The sequence below is a fragment of the Manis javanica genome, chromosome 5 (assembly GCF_040802235.1).
Source record: "Manis javanica isolate MJ-LG chromosome 5, MJ_LKY, whole genome shotgun sequence".
NCBI lineage: Eukaryota > Metazoa > Chordata > Mammalia > Pholidota > Manidae > Manis > Manis javanica.
The window spans coordinates 68956406-68976620 of NC_133160.1; the positions used below are offsets into that span (position 1 = coordinate 68956406).

The following is a 20215-nucleotide window of genomic DNA, read 5'->3' on the forward strand; positions in this document are numbered from 1 at the left end:
TTGACATTGGCAAGGAAAGATTTCATTGATATTTTAGGATTCAGTTAACTGAAAGATCAAGAAGCACAAAAAAAATACAGAGACAAAGTAAAGAAAGACCACAATTTCAAACAGCTAGAATACATATTGGCATTATTTTTTGGAATAAGGATCTGCCTAACAACATCTAAGTGTTTATAACTCTGAGGGGAATCCCTGGGAAACAGAATAAAGATTCATACAAGTCAAGTTTTAAAACACATTCATTGAAAGGCATCAAGTATATGTCCTCAGGGACCTGAATGGGACTAGAACTTTTAACATTTCTATTCTAATTTCACAATGTATACTAATTGGTGCCACTCTCCCTTCAGACAAAGCCCCTTTGGTGGTCTGAACAGCTCAGGTTTAATGAAGTCACAATGAAGCTTTCACCATATTCTTACACAGCTTTGTCACATTCAACCTTCATTCCACAAACATTTGCAGAGCACCCACTACATGCAAGGCTCTGGGCTAAGAGAAATAAAGATAAATTTTTAAAAATCCAGTCCTTCCCTTTAAGGAGCCCACAGTGGGAGAGCCTACTTGTAAACAATTACCTGACACAAAATGGGAAAGGCATTAAAAAAGTAAGGAAAAGAACAGTGGACAAACAAAGGAGGAGACATTTAAATGGAGGAGGGGAAGGAAGAAATATTCCAGTGAAACCTCACAGGAAGGTGACCTCTGAAGAGCATCTAGAAGTATGTCTGCCCTTTTCCTGGAAAAGTAACTAAATTTATAGGAATGAAGGCAAAAAACAGGGCTTAAAGGGTCAAATTATAAGAGTTAAACATGTTCTGTAAAGCTAAAGCTAAAAGCAGGAAGATAAATTAGGAGTTTACTCCAGTAGTTCAAGTAAGAGATCAAGAAAATTTAAACTTGGTGAAAATTGGAAATGAGAGAAAGGGATGGAGAAATTCCTCAAATGTATAACTGATTTCTTGATTACCAACTGCATATGTGAGGCTGAGAGATTAAGAAGAATCTGGGAGGATCTCCAGGTTTCTAAGTTGGAGAGGGGCTGGGTGCTGATTTGCCAGTAATGTATATTGAGCTTAATGGAGGTAGAACTGTTTGAGGTAAAAGAAAGTTGATTGAAGTTTAACTATTGAAGTACACATGGGTCATTCATTTGAGTCATACAGAAGATACCTGGAAAAATTTATGACAATACCCTGCTCCCCACACAAAGGTTCATGTGGCAAGTGGAGAAAAGAATCCAGATTTGATTACATCTTCAACTGGACTAAAAATAAACATTTAACAAAAAGGTAGCTAGAAAAACCCAAAATACTTGGAGATTAAACAACGCACTTCTAAACAACGCATGATGAGTCAAAGAAGAAATCTCATAAAAAATTAAAAAGCATATTGGACTAAATGAAAATGAAAATACAACCTATCAGAATTTGTGGGATTCACTGAAAACAGTGCTTTGAGGGAAATAGAAGAAACGATGGAAGATCTAAAATTAATAAACTAAGCTTCCACCTTAGTAAACTAGAAAAACAAAAGCAAATCCAAAGGAAACAGAAAAAAATGGAACAATAAAATTTAGAGCAGAAATCAATGAAACTGAAAATAGGAAATCAGTAGAGAAAATCAGTAAAACAAAGCCATTTCTCTGAAAAGATCAGTAAAATCAATAAGCTTCTAGTCAGGATAACTAAGAAAAAAGAGAGAAAACAAAAATTACAGTATCAGAAATGAAAGAGGAGAAATCACTACAGATCCCATGGATATTAAAAGGATCATAAAGGAATACTATGAACAACTCTATACCCACAAATTTGATAACCTAGATAACACAGAGCCATTTGGCAAAACTCACATAAGAAGAAATAGATAATCTAAACAGGTCTACATCTATTTTAAAAATGTAATCAATAAGTAATAACCTTCCAAAAAAGAAAGTACCAGGCCCAGAATGGGTTCATTGGAGAATTCTGCGGTTAAGGAAGAAATTATACCAATTCTCTAAATCTCTTCCAGAAAATACAAGCTAAGGGAATACTTTATAACTCTTTCTATGAGAGCAGTACTACCATAAGGACATAACAAGAAAACTACAGACCAGTATCTCTCGTAAACATAGATGCAAAAATCTTCAACAAAATTTATCAAGTTGAATTCCAACAATGTATAAAAAGAATTATATATTATGACCAGTGGGATTTATTTCAGGTAAGCAAGACTGGTTCTGTATTCAAAAATCAATTAATGTAATCCACACCAACAGAATAAAAAAGAAATATCACATCATCATATCAATAGTTGCACATAAAGCACTTGCCAAAATCCAACACCCAATCACGACAAAAATTCTCAATAAACTATGAACAGAGGGGAACGTCTTCAGCTTGATATAAGAGCAGCAAAAATAAAAATAAAAAAACCCTACATTTAATGATGAGAAACTAGAAGCCTTTCCCCTATGATCAGGAACAAGGCAAGAATATCCCCTCTTGCCACTCTTTTTCATTATCATACTGGAAGTCCTAGCTAACACAAAAAGACAAGAAGAGGAAATAAAAAGTGTACTGATTAGGAAGGAAGAAGTGAACTGTCTTTGTTCCCAGATGACAAGATTGCTTATGCAGTCAGTCTGAAAGAATTCACAAAAAAAATGCCTGGAACTGATAAGCAATTATAGCAAGGTTTCAGGATATAAGGTTAATATACTAAAGTCAATTATTTTCTTATATACTAGCAATGAAAAGTGGAATTTGAAATTGAGAACATAATACCATTTAATCCCCCCAAAATAAAATACATAAGTATAAACCTAACAAAAATATGTACAAGATCTAAGCACATAAATATTAGAAAGAATTGTATTGTCCTACATACGGCTTTCTGCTAAGTTGAGAACCTTTTTTGTTTTAAGAATCATGTAGTATAACATCTTCTTCAGAGTTTTAGTCCACATAATAAACCAATTCATTCATACATATTAATTAGACAGATTGAGTACTCAAGATTTACAAACAGCTGTGCTGGTAAATGAAAATAAAAAAAACAAATAAGAGGCAGTTCTGACCTTATTTAATTATGTTATTGAAGAGGAAAAGAAAGTGAACAGATGTCAAAGAGAAAAGTTTAGAGTGACATTTGGGCTTATCTTGTTTTTATATTGCTTTTTTATCTCTCAGGGGTGAGGTATAAGAAAAACGACCTATACTGGTTAATTATGATTTAGAGGTTTCCCCAAAGAGGCACTATTAGCCAGATCAAACATGAGATGGCCAAGCCCTGGGACGACCACCCCTCTAATGCAGTTTCTTCCCTAAGTACTACCTGAAAGGAGCAACTCTGTTGACCTAGAATCTGTTCTTTAGGGTGTAGTAAGACATCAAACCAAGGATCTCTAACACAGGAAAAGTGCTTATCTTCCCATTAAAAGCACACTTCAAAGGATTAGGCACACACTTCAAAGAGTGTTTATGCTCCTGTCTCTTGGATGCCTCTGTCTAGTAGCCAGTACTAACACCCCATTAGCACCTCATTAGTCTAGGTTCAAGAATGCTGAAAAGTCCTGGACCTGGGAAGCATCCCCAGACTGAACTGAAAAGATTCCTTCATTTCTCCTACCAGTTTTGTAAATGCTCCAATGATCAGTCACCCCCCCCCAAAATAATATATATCTGAGTTCTAGAGTTGGTGTCAGGTAAATAAACATAGATATAGGACAAATTTTATCATATATACAAATCTAAGAGCACTTTGACAACACATGTCTCTAAAATCCTTAACTAATAATGAAACTTTGTCCTAAACCTCAGACATTTTTATTAACTTCTTGGTCTTTTCTGAAGTGTAAATTCTGTAAATTAGAATTCTTGTTTGTACACCATTTAAGGCAACAATTCATAGTATAATACCTGCAATACTGCAGGCACTGAAATTCTCATACTGTTCAAAACACTCTTTCCTCAAGAAAAGAAAAATCATCTCCTTAAAGATCCCATTATTAGCTCACGGAATCTGCTTCCATGGCATCCTCAGGAGTACTAGGCCCTCTCTATAAAATTTCCCAGATGCATTTCACATAGTGCCCATCTAGTTGAACAGTCAAAAGCACCAGCCTAAAAATCACCATGAACTCTACAGGTGCCAGATAACTACGATGTTCAGAAACTTTGTCAGTGTTACTTGAAAGTCAATAATCCTAATTTATTAAGGGAGAAAAAAACACGAGACGTCCTGATGCCATTCTGTTCTACATTGTAATAGTTACTCTCTCTAGCTAAAAAGAGAACTGGAAATATATGATGAAAATGAAACTACTATTATCACTTTAAAGAATGGATATTTCTGATAAAACTGGTCAGGGTACTTCAAACCTCATGACCTGGCTGAAAGGTCAAGTTTTCTGTGGAATACTCAGCAGTGATTCCACTTGGAAATTCTAATTAATAAAGAATGAAAGAAAAAAATCTTATTAGATATGCAGTCTTGTGAAAACACATTTGTAAAATAGATGTCATGTCTGCAATTCTACACCAGTTGTATAATCTAAGAAGTAGACGGCCAATTTACTACTATGCAAATTCTCTTTTGTTGCTAAGGATCAGATGAATGATTTCATGAAAATAATACAAGTATAGTAAAGAAAGTAAATACATATATAATGGGGGTTACATTACAATGAAAACCAACAGTTTTTCTCACAGTCCTAATGTCACTTACCACCATTAACAGTTTCATCAAATGTTCCATTCATAAATCTATGTATATTTTTTCTCAAATGAACACATACTTTATACATTGTTCTGAACTTCCTTTTTTATTTAATAATATATTTGAAGATCTTTCTATATTGATATAAAGATAGATATACATTCTCCTTTTTAATGGCTATATGGTATTCTACTGTTGGCTAACTCTGCTTTGGGTTCTGTCCAGTTCAGAAAGCTAAATGTGAAATTTCTTTTCTTAGGAATGAGTTTCAATGTTGTGGTAGTTCTGTAAAAATAAAATAGAAGCCATTCTCTTCTCCATTCCAGAGCAATGTACATGGAGCTTTGACATCTTTTCTCAAGGTTTGAAGGATTCACAATTATAAGCCTTGCTCTTTTCTAAAGGGACAGCATTTTTTTTTCATTTTCTTCTCTGTAATTGTTCTGAGTTTCCCTCTCATCTAACATCAATTTTGGTCACATGTACTTTCCTAGAAAATCATCCATATACCCAGGTTTCCAAATATATTTGCGAAAACAAAATTTCTTATACTTTCCTCTGTATCTGGTTATTTTTCCTTTGGTTTCTAGTTTTGTGTGTTGGTGGCATCTTCTTTTTCTTTTTAGTTAGATTAGCTAATGATTTATCTGTGCTACTGGGAGATTCGTTTACATACTAGTTCTACTGGTTTTCTGTATTTTATTAACTTTTGCTATTATATTTATTAAACCTTTACTTTAAAGATAGTTTTGCTGATCTTTTTCCTAACTTATTCTGTTACAAGATTATTTCATTTGTGCTCAAAGCCATGAATTTTCTCTTCAGCCTGGTTTCAGCTTTATAACAAAGTTCTCAACATGTAGTACTTTATTACTGGTATTTTCGATGTACTCTGTGACTTCAGTTCTGATTTTCGCTGTGGCCTAGAAATTGTTTGAGAGTTGTTTTGTTATTGTTGCTTTTAATTCTAGATGGCTGGGACTTTGTTATCCCAGTTTTGTAATACATTTTTAGTTTCAGTGTACTGTGATCTATATTATACACTTTTTCTAGTTTATAGAATTTATCAATGCTTTCTTTGTGTTCATATATATGGTTGTTGGTTTATTTTTGATATTCCAAGAGCATTAGAAATGAGATTCTCTGATTTCAAATCAAGAAATTTGCATATATATTTATATGTTTAATAGTTTTTTATTTTTATAGTTTATACATATATATAGTTTAGATTTCATCATCACGTACATTTTAATGGAAGATGCATGGGTATTCTATTCCTTGCATTCTTTCATGCCTGAGATGATCTGCCTGTGTCCTTCATAATCAAATGGTTTGGCTTGATCCAAATTCTCAGGTTCTCTGGGAACAGTTTCCTTCCTCTTTAACTTTCTCTTCTTTGATTCATTGCTTTCCTTCTATGGCCTCTTATTTCATAAAAGTAATACTGTCCTGAACCTGTTTGATAATAAGGATAGTTGCATGTTTGAAAGTTTTTTCTATTTGTGAACATAATCCTTATTCTGATGTGAATTAATCACCTACCTCATAATAACAAAACATGATATAATAATAACTTGATCACTATGTGCAACTTTACATGGATTAGATACTACTCTTCTCTCTTTTGTCTTCAATATCTGCATACAGATCCCATGCTCATTCTTTTTCAGAAAATGATATCTTTGAATGGGGATAGTTTTTTCAGGACCAGCTAAGATTGTGTGGGAGGAGCCAGGGAGGAAAATTGGGACTGCAAGTATTTTGAATTCAAATGCATTTTCTCAAAGTACTTTCTCACTAATTTTGAGACCTGTGGGTGTCTCCAGTTACATGCTTCAAGTTGCTAGACCTCCATTTTTCCTGTCCTCATGCTCCAACACAGAGTGAAGAGGATTTGCTAGGGCACTGTGAAGCATCTGTGGGTGTCGATAATCATTTTACTGTTTATCCTAAAATTCATGTATACATTTTTATATGCATTTTATATACACATACCACAAGCTGGTTGTAAATGTTACTAATATAAAGAATGTATGGTATACAAATAGTAATTAAACATATTATAAAGTCCATACAGTCAGTTGATCCTCCCAGAATGCTTTTATTAAGTTTTTCCAAACTTGTACTCAGCCTATGGTTGTGACTGACAAACCAGTATGGTTCCATCACAAATGCTGGATGATATTTTCATTTATGTTAGTAAGTAAGATGAAAGTGAAACCGCAAAAATATGTATCTGGGAAATTTGCTCTTTCATCAATGACCTGAGTGACTTACTTGATGAACCAAACAGTAGATTCAAATACTAGAAAGATAATTCCTCAGTTTTTTGTGCTATAGACATACACTGTCAATTTAATCTGTTATTAACATGTTCTCCATCATTGTTAGTGTAAACAACAAACAAAACAATGAACCAAGTGCCAATATGTAGCACTTGCTGTGTTTCATGGTATAATACTCCCATGATGACTGATACCAATGCTGACCTCATGCTGTGAGCAGCATGCTATCTCTGACTGCAGGGTTGGAAAGAAATGCGTGGTAGGGCACTTTTATATTATAGTTTTCAACAATCACATGCATTCAGTGTAAATACCTCAAGAACATAGATAATAGTAAAATATGGTAACTAAGGGGTGATGAATTTTGAGTACTTACTGCCTTTGTTTTTAATATAATTTATTGTTAATTTAACTTTTAATGATGACTGTGTTTAATAATCAACTTGCAAAATTTCAAAATTTACTAATTGGCTCTACAGAGCAAACGTACGCTGGCTCCAGCACGCCACAGAGGCCTTCAGCTGCCTGTGCTTCCCTACGAACTCTGTCCTCTAACATCCTTCCTCTTCCTAGTGGTCAGCCTGCTTGTCATAAAACAGTGTCTAAGTAATCCTGTGTTGACACCTTGACCCTGCTCCTTGTCAGCCATGTAAACTTGAATTCAGTCATCTTCCTGTGGCCAAACCAAACCCTCAGACTGTCCTTCCAGAAAGAGATCCTCAGCTGGGCCTCCTAAGACTGGGCCCCCAACTTGTGAAGCGCTCTGCTTACTGCCAGAAATCAGAGATGTATGTGCCAAAAGACTGAGGCTATCTCAATTTGGTCCTAATTTCACTGTTTTTGGTATCTCTACTTTGTTATCATGGTTTGCCTATTTGAGCATGCCTACTTTTATTGAAGATAGCCTTTCTTATTCATTTTTCACCATTGTTGTCTTTTATTATTTCAAGGAATAAATTGGGATACAAACATTTCCTCTGCCATCTTCCGTCAAAAATCTGCCTTTGGTCTTAAATTTAAACATTTTTCATTTGATCCAAGTTCCTCTTTACAAGCAATGCCCTTAAGATACATAATCCATAAGCAACACGATAAGAAAATTAACTATGGCAGCACCAAAATAAATGCCCCTCACAAAAGGAAGTGCTGAGTATATAGAGAATGATTACAACAGTGAAAAAAATATCTGTATGTCAGGACATTTGCCAATCACACACCAATGCTTGAAGAATACGATTTTTAATCCCCAGCTGAAATGCATTAATACACATTGTTTAAAGATAAGAAAGAAGTAACTATCTGCATGTGTTTCCCATATGAATGGAAGAGACCATTTTTAAGGAGGGAAAACAAGGACATTGATTCACAATCAAGTCATTCCAAAGTGGTGGATTCTGTGGTATTCATTCTCTGTGTTGAATATTCACAATTAAAAAAAAAAGATAGGCCACATCATACCACAAAGTCTTCTATTTGCCAAAAGGCAACATGTCATTGGTCAGAAAAGCACCAGAGGAGAAACAGAGGTATGGGATTAACATGCTCAGTGTTTCTTAAAGTAAGGATTTGTTTGAGAGCAGTTTGAGATATATTCTACTATTAACGTAGAGATACTTGAAGAAATGTCCATTATGGCCTACATTAGTTCTTCAGAATTTTTTCAAATTTTTCATATTTTCCAAATGAGAGAAAAAAGACAATATGACCTAGAGCAAGAGAAAGAGAAAAGTTTGTTTCTGGGAAGGACGAGAAAGGACCCATGGGACAGCAACCACTCATTCAATGTGAAACTACTTATCAGGCCAAAAGCCGGCTATCTTCCCACAGGAAGTTGTTGGAGGGGAATGCTAGCAAGTCTTATCTTCTAAGGGGGAAAGATGGTCCCCAGAGTAACAATGATTCCATCAAGTTTTCACTGAAGAGTTTCCAGATAAATAATGTTTTTCCACAAATAATTTGCTCTCGAAAGGCAGCCCCCAGACATGGGAAGCAGCAGGAATGGCTAAGGGCCATGGAATTTTCTGAACATGAATGGTAAAGAATGTAAGTCTTTGTAATTGAGTAATGAGATCATTTTGAAAAAATAAATGTCTAGAACCAGGGCTATTGCACAAGTAAGGCACGTTTTTGGAGCCTCAGAAAAATGCATTCTCAAGGTTAATCTCTACATCTGTTTCCAGAGGCTTCATTCAAAAGTTGACACTTTTGTTCAAAGAACACCCTAGTGCAGACTGAGACACGCAGCAATGTACTAGTGACTCATAAATCTGTGGGAGAGAGTGTGTACACTGCAGCACCCTCATTAAACCCCCTGCAACCTCTCCTTGTCCCTGAAATCTGGAGGCTCAAAGAGAGAAAATAAAAGCAATATAGAGTGTGAGAAGTAGTCTAATATATAAAATAAAAGACAAAGGCAGCCTGGATTAGGCCAGGGAACCATCTAAACGGCTGAAGGTTTCTTCAGGCAGAAAAAGGCTCCACTGTTCCTGAATCAATTGCTTCCTATTCACAGGCTCACTGCACAGGGCTAAATTCAAAATGGCTCTCATGAAATTCTTGCCAATCCTGTGGTCTGGTTTTAGGCTCTATTTTTCCCTTTCTTTTTAAGACCCGAGGATGTAAGTATGTATCAGTGCTGTAACCTTGCCAGCATTCACTGGAATGAGTCAAAGGGACCTGGCATTAAATCACAGGGATTTGAGTTGCTAATAAATACAGCAGGCCCTGTCCATTGTTGATTAATTCTGACTGAAATCTAAACACCAAACAACAAGCACTCTTCTGAACTGCACTGGTACCCATTAGTTTGATGTGTTTATTAGACAGGGCTGTGTTCTTTCAAGTTTATTAACAACAGATTAAAAAAACTGCAAACAAATCTAGTTTCTTTTTATGATTTAAAAGTGTGAGTACCATTTACTAATGTTTTTAAGGTTTGACAGTAGATCCAAACAAAACTAAAACATACCATCACGTCAAATTAAGATCTTGGTACAAAGTATGGATGGTCATTGTCAATGTGCAGCTCCCATTATTCAAATTATCAAAATTTCTATGTAATTTTATAACTTTTGGAATTCTCATTTGTTAAAACTCCTCCTGGAACTGGGATTTAAGTGATATAAGATGAGATGTAAAAATCTTTACAGGTAATTTGATTTATTACATACTTTTAAAGATTACAGAGTTATGAAGATATTCTCCTGGTATTTGAATGTATTTACCATATGACAGAGTTCCTGTAGATTACTTCTGAACTGGGCCAACTAACACAGGTTGTGAATATGCTGTATATTATTTATTAGCAGTGCTTGCAAGTAAAAAAATTACAAAAAATGTACAGTGGCCAAAGTAATCAACAGTGCCTCACTCTCAAGGATTCAATAGCTCAAAGACAACAAGTACAAAATTTCAAACTTTTTAAATGTATTAACTCTAACAATACCTTAGTGAATCCTTGCAAATTTTCCAAGGTGTATACTTTTAATAATTGGGTAGAAGACACAGAAGTCTCAGAGTCTCAGAAAGGCCCAGTTACTGCTATTTCAAGTCCACCAGGAAGCAAAGGATATAGAGACACATAAGCCATATTTATAGTCCCAGGACCATTACCATAAAAGATATTTACCTTAATTTAAGCTGTCTAAAGACTATAAACAGACTTTACTGGCATAAAGACCATATATTTATGTCCTGTTAATAGTTTTTGCAAACCATGTCATTTTAAATAACTCTTTAAATAATGTGTGAAGGGAAATAGTTTTCAAGTTTTGGCTAAACAGAAAACTTCTCATCAAATCTAGAGCCTTGGGAGAACTATAATGTCTGAGGTCATCTGAGGCAACATCTTGACTGGAAAGGCCTCCCATCAGTGCATCTGCTGTTGCATTCACAAAATATTCCAACCCAAATCTGTCACTCCAATATCTGGATTTTCCCCAGAGCTTCCCAGACCACCAGAGCTCAGCTCCGCAACTCCAAAATTAAATCATTACCTCCTTTAATCCTAAATCATGTTCTCTTAATTTTTACAGCATGTCAACTGCTAAGTTTTTATTCTCTGCTTTTTTATGAATGCACAAAAACCACAATAGTGAAGATCAGAAAACAAGCATAATAGATTATAAGATTGATAGGTCTATTCAAGCCAAAGGTTACTGTTATTATGGTGGTATTGGTGGTGATTACTATTATGTGAGCCAAGAGTTATGTTTGATTTTATGATATCTATAAACAAATTATTTTTAACAAAAGAAAGGACTGCAAACATGTCCAAGACCATATGGTATGATAAATAAAGCATTGTGCCTAGAACAGTAAAAAACCAGGCACCTCATTAAAAAAATCATTGCTATGTTGCATCTAGTATGTGCCCCCATGAATAATTGACTGATTGATAATTGACTAAACACAGCAAAAAGAAGAGAAAGGGCATAGAGAAGAGGGTAGTGGAGGGGTAAGTGGGGAGAAGAACAAACAAAAGAAAGGTGTATTGAAGCTTATTATAGTAATATAAATCAAATAATATTTTCAATGATAGTGAATCAAGAAAATGAAAGAATGAAAGGCTAAATGACACTGATTACAAAAATTAATCACTGAATATTATGCCTCTATCCATAGAGAATTAACACTTCAAACTAAATCTTGCATTCTCAATTTTTTGAAGAACAGACTTTGGAGAATGGGTCTAATGTTGACAGATGGATATAGAGGGGAGAGCATTCTACATAAAACAAAGGACAGGTCAAAAGCATGTGTGGAAAATCAGAGCACCATGGGAAATAAGTCTGGCAATTTTGTATAGGGCTACATTACTTAAGGACCTCGGATGCCAACCCAAAAATACCATTTAGTTTTTTGATAGGGGAATTTTGTTTCACACAGGATCAAGGAAACCTACTAGATGAATTTCCCATAAACCTTCCCATTCTACATCTATTTTGAAAGATAACAAGAAACCAGTTACACCAATCTATTCCCCAAAAAGTTGACAGCAGAATTAATGAAAAGACTATAAACTGTGAGACAGATGAACTGATTCAGAAAGAAATCTAGCTAAAGAATGAGTCAGAGTATCTTAGAACTGCATGTATAGTTTCCTCCTAAAATTGCACTAAGGGCAAGTTTATTATAGATCTGTTCTCTCAGCTGAAAGTGAATCTTCTTCTAGATCCATCAACTATTTATTGAGTGCCTTCGATACACTGAGTACCGTGCTCCTAGCCTTGAAGTGCTGTTATTAACTGCTACCCTTTCCTGATCCCCAGTTTTGTTCTAAACTACCACTTTGAATCTCTGCTTTGACATTTAACACATTCTGCCTTTCAAGGTGGGTTTTGTTTTTTGGAGGGGGTGATCATTGTTATTTATTTTTTATGCCACACTATATTAAATTTAAAAATCCTCAAAAACAAAGTTTGTGTTTTGGTCCTCCCTCCAACTGTCTAGTACCTAGCACAGACAGAATGCTCAGTGAGTACTAGATGAATTAAATAAAGACACAAATTGACTTTTAGAGAATGAAATACAAAATGCAAAATCCACTTTAGCTAAAGCGCAAATCACAAAATATGTGGAGGACTCCCTGGGGAAGGAACACGAAGAGGTGAGGGGGAAGTACTGAGAGGACTCTAGGGTTACAGAAAGTGCCAGAAAAGTAGCCACCTCAGAGATGAGGAGCACACTCTGCAGTGCAAAACCTAAAACCCATTGTTCTCAAGAGTTGGAAGTGTGTGTTCTGTCTAGTCTCAGGATTTCCCTGTGCCTGGTTTGGTTCCAAGAAGTAAAGGAGAAGGGGACCAATGAAAAAGTCAACACAAACAGGCCATATTTGCAAGGGTAAGGGAAGGAGAGGGAATACTTTGCATTATAAAGACACACACGCGCACACACACAGGACTTCCCCAGATACCTGCCCATTTCCATTCCTTTGGTAAAGGCTAACCAAAGTTAAGCACAAATGCCTGAGCTCTAATACAAATTCCAATCATCCGAAAGCTAGCCCTGACTACTCCTCCATATGAGCCTCCTACAGGTAGTTGGCCCCAGATAAACTCACCTCATCCAAAGACAGGTGGTTATCAAAAAGAGAATATCCAACTCAAAGATATGTCACAGAAAAGCAGTAAAGGAGCAGCAAATGAAAATGACAAACACAGGCTAATCTCCAGAAAAATCTGCCACTGGGGAGATGAATTGTGAGACTGGACATTTTCGCCATTAGTTTGAAAATGCCATGGATTATTGTAATGGTGTCTGCGATGCTAAAGCACAAAGTTGCACATACAAAATGCAAGAATGCAAGGAACAGTTAAACTACTGGAGCAAATGAAACATGAACGTGCAGCCCAAGGAAGGAACAGGAAAAAACGAGATTATCACAGAAATGAAGGCAAAATTAGAAGGTGTGTGATGGAAAATGGACACTGCTTGAGTATAGAAAAGGAAACAGAGAAATAAAGGAGGAAATCAATCCCCCAAAATGGAAATTAAAAGATAAAAAGGATTAGAAGAGAAAATGATTGCTAGGGAAAGTAGCAAAAAGTAAGTTTTCATAACACAAGGAAGAAAAACTAAAATAATGGGACCACACATATACTTATATATAACTCAAGAAAGCTTTCTGAAATAAAAAAGAACTTGAATTTGTATGCCAAAGAGTATGTGTCCCAAGAAAAACTGGCCCATAACTACCATCAAGTAGATTGCAACTAGTAAAATTTAAAGAAAAGAAATTAGGCATTGGGAAACCAGACAAAAATAGCAGGTGACATATAAGGGGGAAAAAAATCAGTCTGGCATACTTCTCAAAAAGCGAGATAGGCAAAAAGATAGTGAAGTCTGTTTATAGGAGAAGGTAGTGTGGATGCAGCTATACCACATCTAGAAGACAGGGTTGCTACATCCATATCCTCAAGGAAAGAAAGTGACACTATTTTTCACCCAAACTACTTACTGTTCAAGGATAAAGACAATAGACAATTTTGCACATGTGAAAAAACAAGGAATATTCCTCAGGAATTTCTGGCCCCCTTTTCATTCAAGGAGATTGTGGATGAAGTGGTTCAGAGAAAACTGTTTCAGCGTGGAAATGAGTGGCGAGCCATGACCTGCAATTATAGTGAAGTACGCTGAACGCTGAACCAGTCACTGTTCCCCAGACCTAAGTCACTTGCAGGCTGGGCTCCAGCATGCTGCTCATCTCTCCCAACACTGTAGGTAGCAGGATTAACTAACGACTGCCAAAGATCACTTCAGATCAAACCATCCCATTAACGAGACCAACCCTGCTACCGAGTTTGGTAGCCACACTGCTTCACAGCCTCTACCGCCTGATTCCATCACGCATTCCCATTGAAATAAGGTGGACTATTTCCAGCAGGTGGACCATTTTGAGAGCAGCATCTCACACCTTCCTTCCTGTATAGCAACCACTATAAATGCAGCGGCCGCTCCAGTGATGGGCCCTCACCATGGGGGCCGATTTCTTGATGGGATGGTATAGAGAATATACTCCGGGCCCTTTTATGATGTATATTTAGGAAGTGAGTGAGTCGGTTGCATATGATAAATCCACTCCTAAATCTTTGGATCCCTTCATTAATGTTTTACCAAGGAACTTACGGCACCTTCATCTGTTAGTTTAGGAGAATACTCATGTCTCAAGCCAACTAACTGACACAGTTAGAACCAGACACAAATTCTCAAGCATGTATTGAATTCAGAATTTCTAGTAAGTGCACCCATATTGATGAGGCCTGAAAATTATGTTCCTTGTTTCCTGGCCTAGCATCATATTCTACTCCTTGCCTTTTCTTGAGATTTCTTCTGCTATACATTAGCTAAATCTTGGAATGATTTTGCTATGTAAATATCTCATTACTGGCACATCTGTACTTATCTCCTTAAGGCATGTTGGGATTTTTAGGTGTGAAGCTGCCAAGGGGTGACAGACACAGAGTATGTGGGGAGCAGACAATCCCTTATGAGCTAGTGACCCCGAGTGAGGCACCACTAGCCTCACCAAACTTGTGAGGGCTGCTGCTGCTGGTTAGGGCAGCACAGAGCCATTGGTGATTCAAGGTAATAAGATTTATCCAAATCCACCCTAAAAACCATCTTTCAAGTCTCAGGTTCACTTTTTCCCTATCAACATTTTAAGTTCTTATGAGAGATCTGGAAAAAGCTTAAATTCATTAGAACTCACAGGCTCAAACTCCTTTTCGCAGCTACATTAGCCTTTCAGCTATAAGGAAAGAGCTTCATTTAAAGCAAAGAAGTCCCTGGATCCAGGGCCTTGAGCCAGTAATTTAGAATCTTAAGCCTGTCATTACTGCCCTTAGGTTCTTTAGCACAGCCAGAAGCAGCTACTCTACCTCATCCTGAGTTTTCATTACTATCCTAGTTGCCTGACATAGTAATGGACACTTGGTCTGACAAAATGTACATGTGATAGAGCACCTGGTTCAAGGATATCACCATAATACTTTAAGTAACTGTCTTGCCACTATATGATATGAACTACTAATGTCTCATTTTCCAATGGTAACCAGATTGCATTCGAAGTAAACAGGGCCTCATGGGAAGTAAAGTTAACCTTCAAACAATTTCAATTTCCAAAGTGAATTAAGATGATCCTGGAATGCTTGGGGATACAGATGCCTAAAGGAAGAAAATAAAAATACTTTTAAGTAAAAAATAATATTATCCTAGGCCTAAAATGTTTTAAAGAAAAAAAGAAAAAAATAGCAATACCTTAAAATAACAGTGAGAATGGAAGCTGAATTCTCAAACAATGGAATAGATTCAAAATTACAAAAGACAGGGGGCGGAGCCAGGATGGCAGCGTGAGTAGAGCAGTGGAAATCTCCTCCCAAAAACACATAGAGCTATGAAAATATAACAAAGAAAAATCTTCCTAAAATAGAGACCACAGGACACAGGACAACATCCAGACCACATCCACACCTGCAAGAACCCAGCGCCTTGCGAAGGGGGTAAGATACAAGCCCTGGCCCAGCGGAACCCGAGCGCCCCTCCCCCCGGCTCCCAGCGGGTGGAAAGAAACCGGAGCGGTTTTTTTTTTGGCGAGCGCTTTTTGGAAGCCTTAAAGGGACGGGCCCCCGTTGCTAGGGAGGCAGGGTGGCGGGACTGGTGAGCGGGTGCCTGGGACCGGCGCCTGAGGACAAAGAATATCCCACGTTTTTCCCTGCGGGACCGGTGGGCGGGTGCCTGAGACCGGCACTTGAGGACAGAGGAAATCGCGCGTTTTTCCCCCTTTTTTTTTCTCTTTTCTGCGAGTGCTTTTTGGAAGCCTAAAAGGGACAGGTACCCCGGTGCTAGGGAGGCAGGGCGGCGGGACTGGTGAGCGGGTGCCTGGGACTGGCACATGAGGACAAAGAATATCCCGCGTTTTTCCCTGTGGGACCGGTGTGTGGGTGCCTGAGACCAGCACCTGAGGACGGAAGAAATCGCGCGTTTTTCCCCTTTTTTTCTCTCTTTTTGGAGAGTGCTTTTTGGAAGCCTTAAAGGGACAGGGACCCCGGTGCTAGGGAGGCAGGGAGTCGGGACTGGTGAGCGGGTGCCTGGGACCAGTGCCTAAGGACAAAGAATATCGAGCGTTCCTTCCCTGCGGGACCGGTGGGTGGGTGCTTTTTGAAAGCCCTGAAAGGACAGGGACCCTGGTGCTAGGGAGACAGGGCAGCAGGACCAGTGAGCGGGTGCCTGGGACTGACACCTGAGGACAAAAAAAAAAAAAAAAAAAAAATCGCTTGTTTTTTCCTTTTTTTTTTTTTCTATCTTTCTGTTCCCTCTCTCATTGTTGCTGTTGTTGTTTTGGTTTGGAGAGTGCTTTTTGGAAGTCTTAAAGGGGCAGGACAGGTCACTTAGACCAGAGGCAGGGAATCTGGGGATCTCTGGGCACTCTAACCCCCTGGGCAGCAGGGAGCACAGAGGCCCCTTATGGAGATAAATAGCCTCCTGGCCGCTCCCCCTCCAAAGGAGCTCCACCATTTTGAAGGAACAGCCCCAGCCAGGCCAAGCCCACAGCAACAGCGGAGATAAACCCCAAAGCAACTGGGCAGGAAGCAGAAGCCCTGTCTGCGCACAGCTGCCCAGCACAAGCAACTAGAGGTCGCTATTCTCCCAGGAAAAGGCTACAAACCAACAAGAAGGGAAGCTCTTCCAGCGGTCACTTGTACCAGCTCTGCAAACTATCTCTATCACCATGAAAAGGCAAAACTACAGGCAGACAAAGATCACAGAGACAACACCTGAGAAGGAGACAGACCTAACTAGTCCTCCTGAAAAAGAATTCAAAATAAAAATCATGAACATGCTGACAGAGATGCAGAGAAAAATGCAAGAGCAATGGGATCAGATGCAGAGAAAAATGCAAGAGCAGTGGGATGAGATGCAGAGAAAAATGCAAGAGCAGTGGGATGAAGTCCGGAAGGAGATCACAGATGTCAGGAAAGAGATCACAGATGTGAAACAATCCCTGGAAGGATTTATAAGCAGAATGGATAAGATGCAAGAGGCCATTGAAGGAATAGAAGCCAGAGAACAGGAACGTATAGAAGCTGACATAGAGAGAGATAAAAGGATCTCCAGGAATGAAACAACACTAAGAGAAATATGTGACCAATACAAAAGGAATAACATTCGTATTATAGGGGTACCAGAAGAGGAAGAAAGAGGAAAAGGGATAGAAAGTGTCTTTGAAGAAATAATTGCTGAAAACTTCCCCAAACTGGGGGAGGAAATAATCGAACAGACCATGGAATTACACAGAATCCCCAACAGAAAGGATCCAAGGAGGACAACACCAAGACACATAGTAATTAAAATGGCAAGGATCAAGGACAAGGAAAGAGTTTTAAAGGCAGCTAGAGAGAAAAAGGTCACCTATAAAGGAAAACCAATCAGGCTACCATCAGACTTCTCAACAGAAACCCTACAGGCCAGAAGAGAATGGCATGATATACTTAATGCAATGAAACAGAAGGGCCTTGAACCAAGGATACTGTATCCAGCACGAATATCATTTAAATATGATGGTGGGATTAAACAATTCCCAGACAAGCAAAAGCTGAGGGAATTTGCTTCCCACAAACCACCTCTACAGGGCATCCTACAGGGACTGATCTAGATGGGAGCACCCCTAAAAAGAGCACAGAACAAAACACACAACATATGAAGAATGGAGGAGGAGGAATAAGAAGGGAGAGAAGAAAAGAATCTCCAGACAGTGTATATAACAGCTCAATAAGCGAGCTAAGTTAGGCAGTAAGATACTAAAGAAGCTAACCTTGAACCTTTGGTAACCACGAATCTAAAGCCTGAAATGGCAATAAGTACATATCTCTCAATAGTCACCCTAAATGTAAATGGACTTAATGCACCAATCAAAAGACATAGAGTAATAGAATGGATAAAAAAGCAAGACCCATCTATATGCTGCTTACAAGAAACTCACCTCAAACCCAAAGATAAGCATAGACTAAAAGTCAAGGGATGGAAAAACATATTTCAGGCAAACAACAGTGAGAAGAAAGCAGGGGTTGCAGTACTACTATCAGACAAAATAGACTTGAAAACAAAGAAAGTAACAAGAGATAAAGAAGGCCACTACATAATGATAAAGGGCTCAGTCCAACAAGAGGATATAACCATTCTAAATATATATGCACCCAATACAGGAGCACCAGCATATGTGAAGCAAATACTAACAGAACTAAAGAAGGAAATAGACTGCAATGCATTCATTGTAGGAGACTTCAACACACCACTCACCCCAAAGGATAGATCCACCGGGCAGAAAATAAGTAAAGACACACAGGAACTGAACAACACACTAGAACAGATGGACCTAATAGACATCTATAGAACTCTACCTCCAAAAGCAACAGGATATACATTCTTCTCAAGTGCACATGGAACATTCTCCAGAATAGACCACATACTAGCTCACAAAAAGAGCCTCAGTAAATTGCAAAATATTGAAATTCTACCAACCAATTTTTCAGACCACAAAGGCATGAAAGTAGAAATAAATTCTACAAAGAAAACAAAAAGGCTCACAAACACATGGAGGCTTAAGAACATGCTTCTAAATAATCAATGGATCAATGAACAAATCAAAATAGAGATCAAGGAATATATAGAAACAAATGATAACAACACTAAGCCCCAACTTCTGTGGGATGCAGCGAAAGCAGTCTTAAGAGGAAAGTATATAGCAATCCAGGCACACTTGAAGAAGGAGGAACAATCCCAAATGAATAGTCTAACATCACAATTACGAAACTGGAAAAAGAAGAACAAATGAGGCCTAAAGTCAGCAGAAGGAGGGACATAATAAAGATCAGAGAAGAAATAAACAAAATTGAGAAGAATAAAACAATAGCAAAAATCAACGAAACCAAGAGCTGGTTCTTTGAGAAAATAAACAAAATAGATAAGCCTCTAGCCAAACTTATTAAGAGAAAAAGAGAGTCAACACAAATCAACATAATCAGAAATGAGAATGGAAAAATCACGACAGACTCCACAGAAATACAAAGAATTATTAAAGACTACTATGAAAACCTATATGCCAACAAGCTGGAAAACCTAGAAGAAATGGACAACTTCCTAGAAAAATACAACCTCCCAAGACTGACCAAGGAAGAAACACAAAAGTTAAACAAACCAATTACAAGCAAAGAAATTGAAACAGTAATCAAAAAACTACCCAAGAACAAAACCCCGGGGCCGGACGGATTTACCTCGGAATTTTATCAGACACACAGAGAAGACATAATACCCATTCTCCTTAAAGTGTGCCAAAAAATAGAAGAAGAGGGAATACTCCCAAACTCATTCTATGAGGCCAACATCACCCTAATACCAAAACCAGGCAAAGACCCCACCAAAAAAGAAAATTACAGACCAATATCCCTGATGAATGTAGATGCAAAAATACTCAATAAAATATTAGCAAATAGAATTCAACAGTGTATCAAAAGGATCATACACCATGACCAAGTGGGGTTCATCCCAGGGATGCAAGGATGGTACAACATTCGAAAATCCATCAACATCATCCACCACATCAACAAAAAGAAAGACAAAAACCCCATGATCATCTCCATAGATGCTGAAAAAGCATTTGACAAAATTCAACATCCATTCATGATAAAAACTCTCAGCAAAATGGGAATAGAGGGCAAGTACCTCAACAT

At 37.7% G+C, this 20215-nt stretch overlaps 1 long non-coding RNA gene across 2 annotated transcripts in view; it reads right to left on the reverse strand.

The window, feature by feature from the left end:
• Nucleotides 1–20215, reverse strand: part of LOC108393435 (uncharacterized) — a 395153-nt gene that overhangs the window by 139846 nt on the left and 235092 nt on the right. The window lies entirely within an intron of this gene.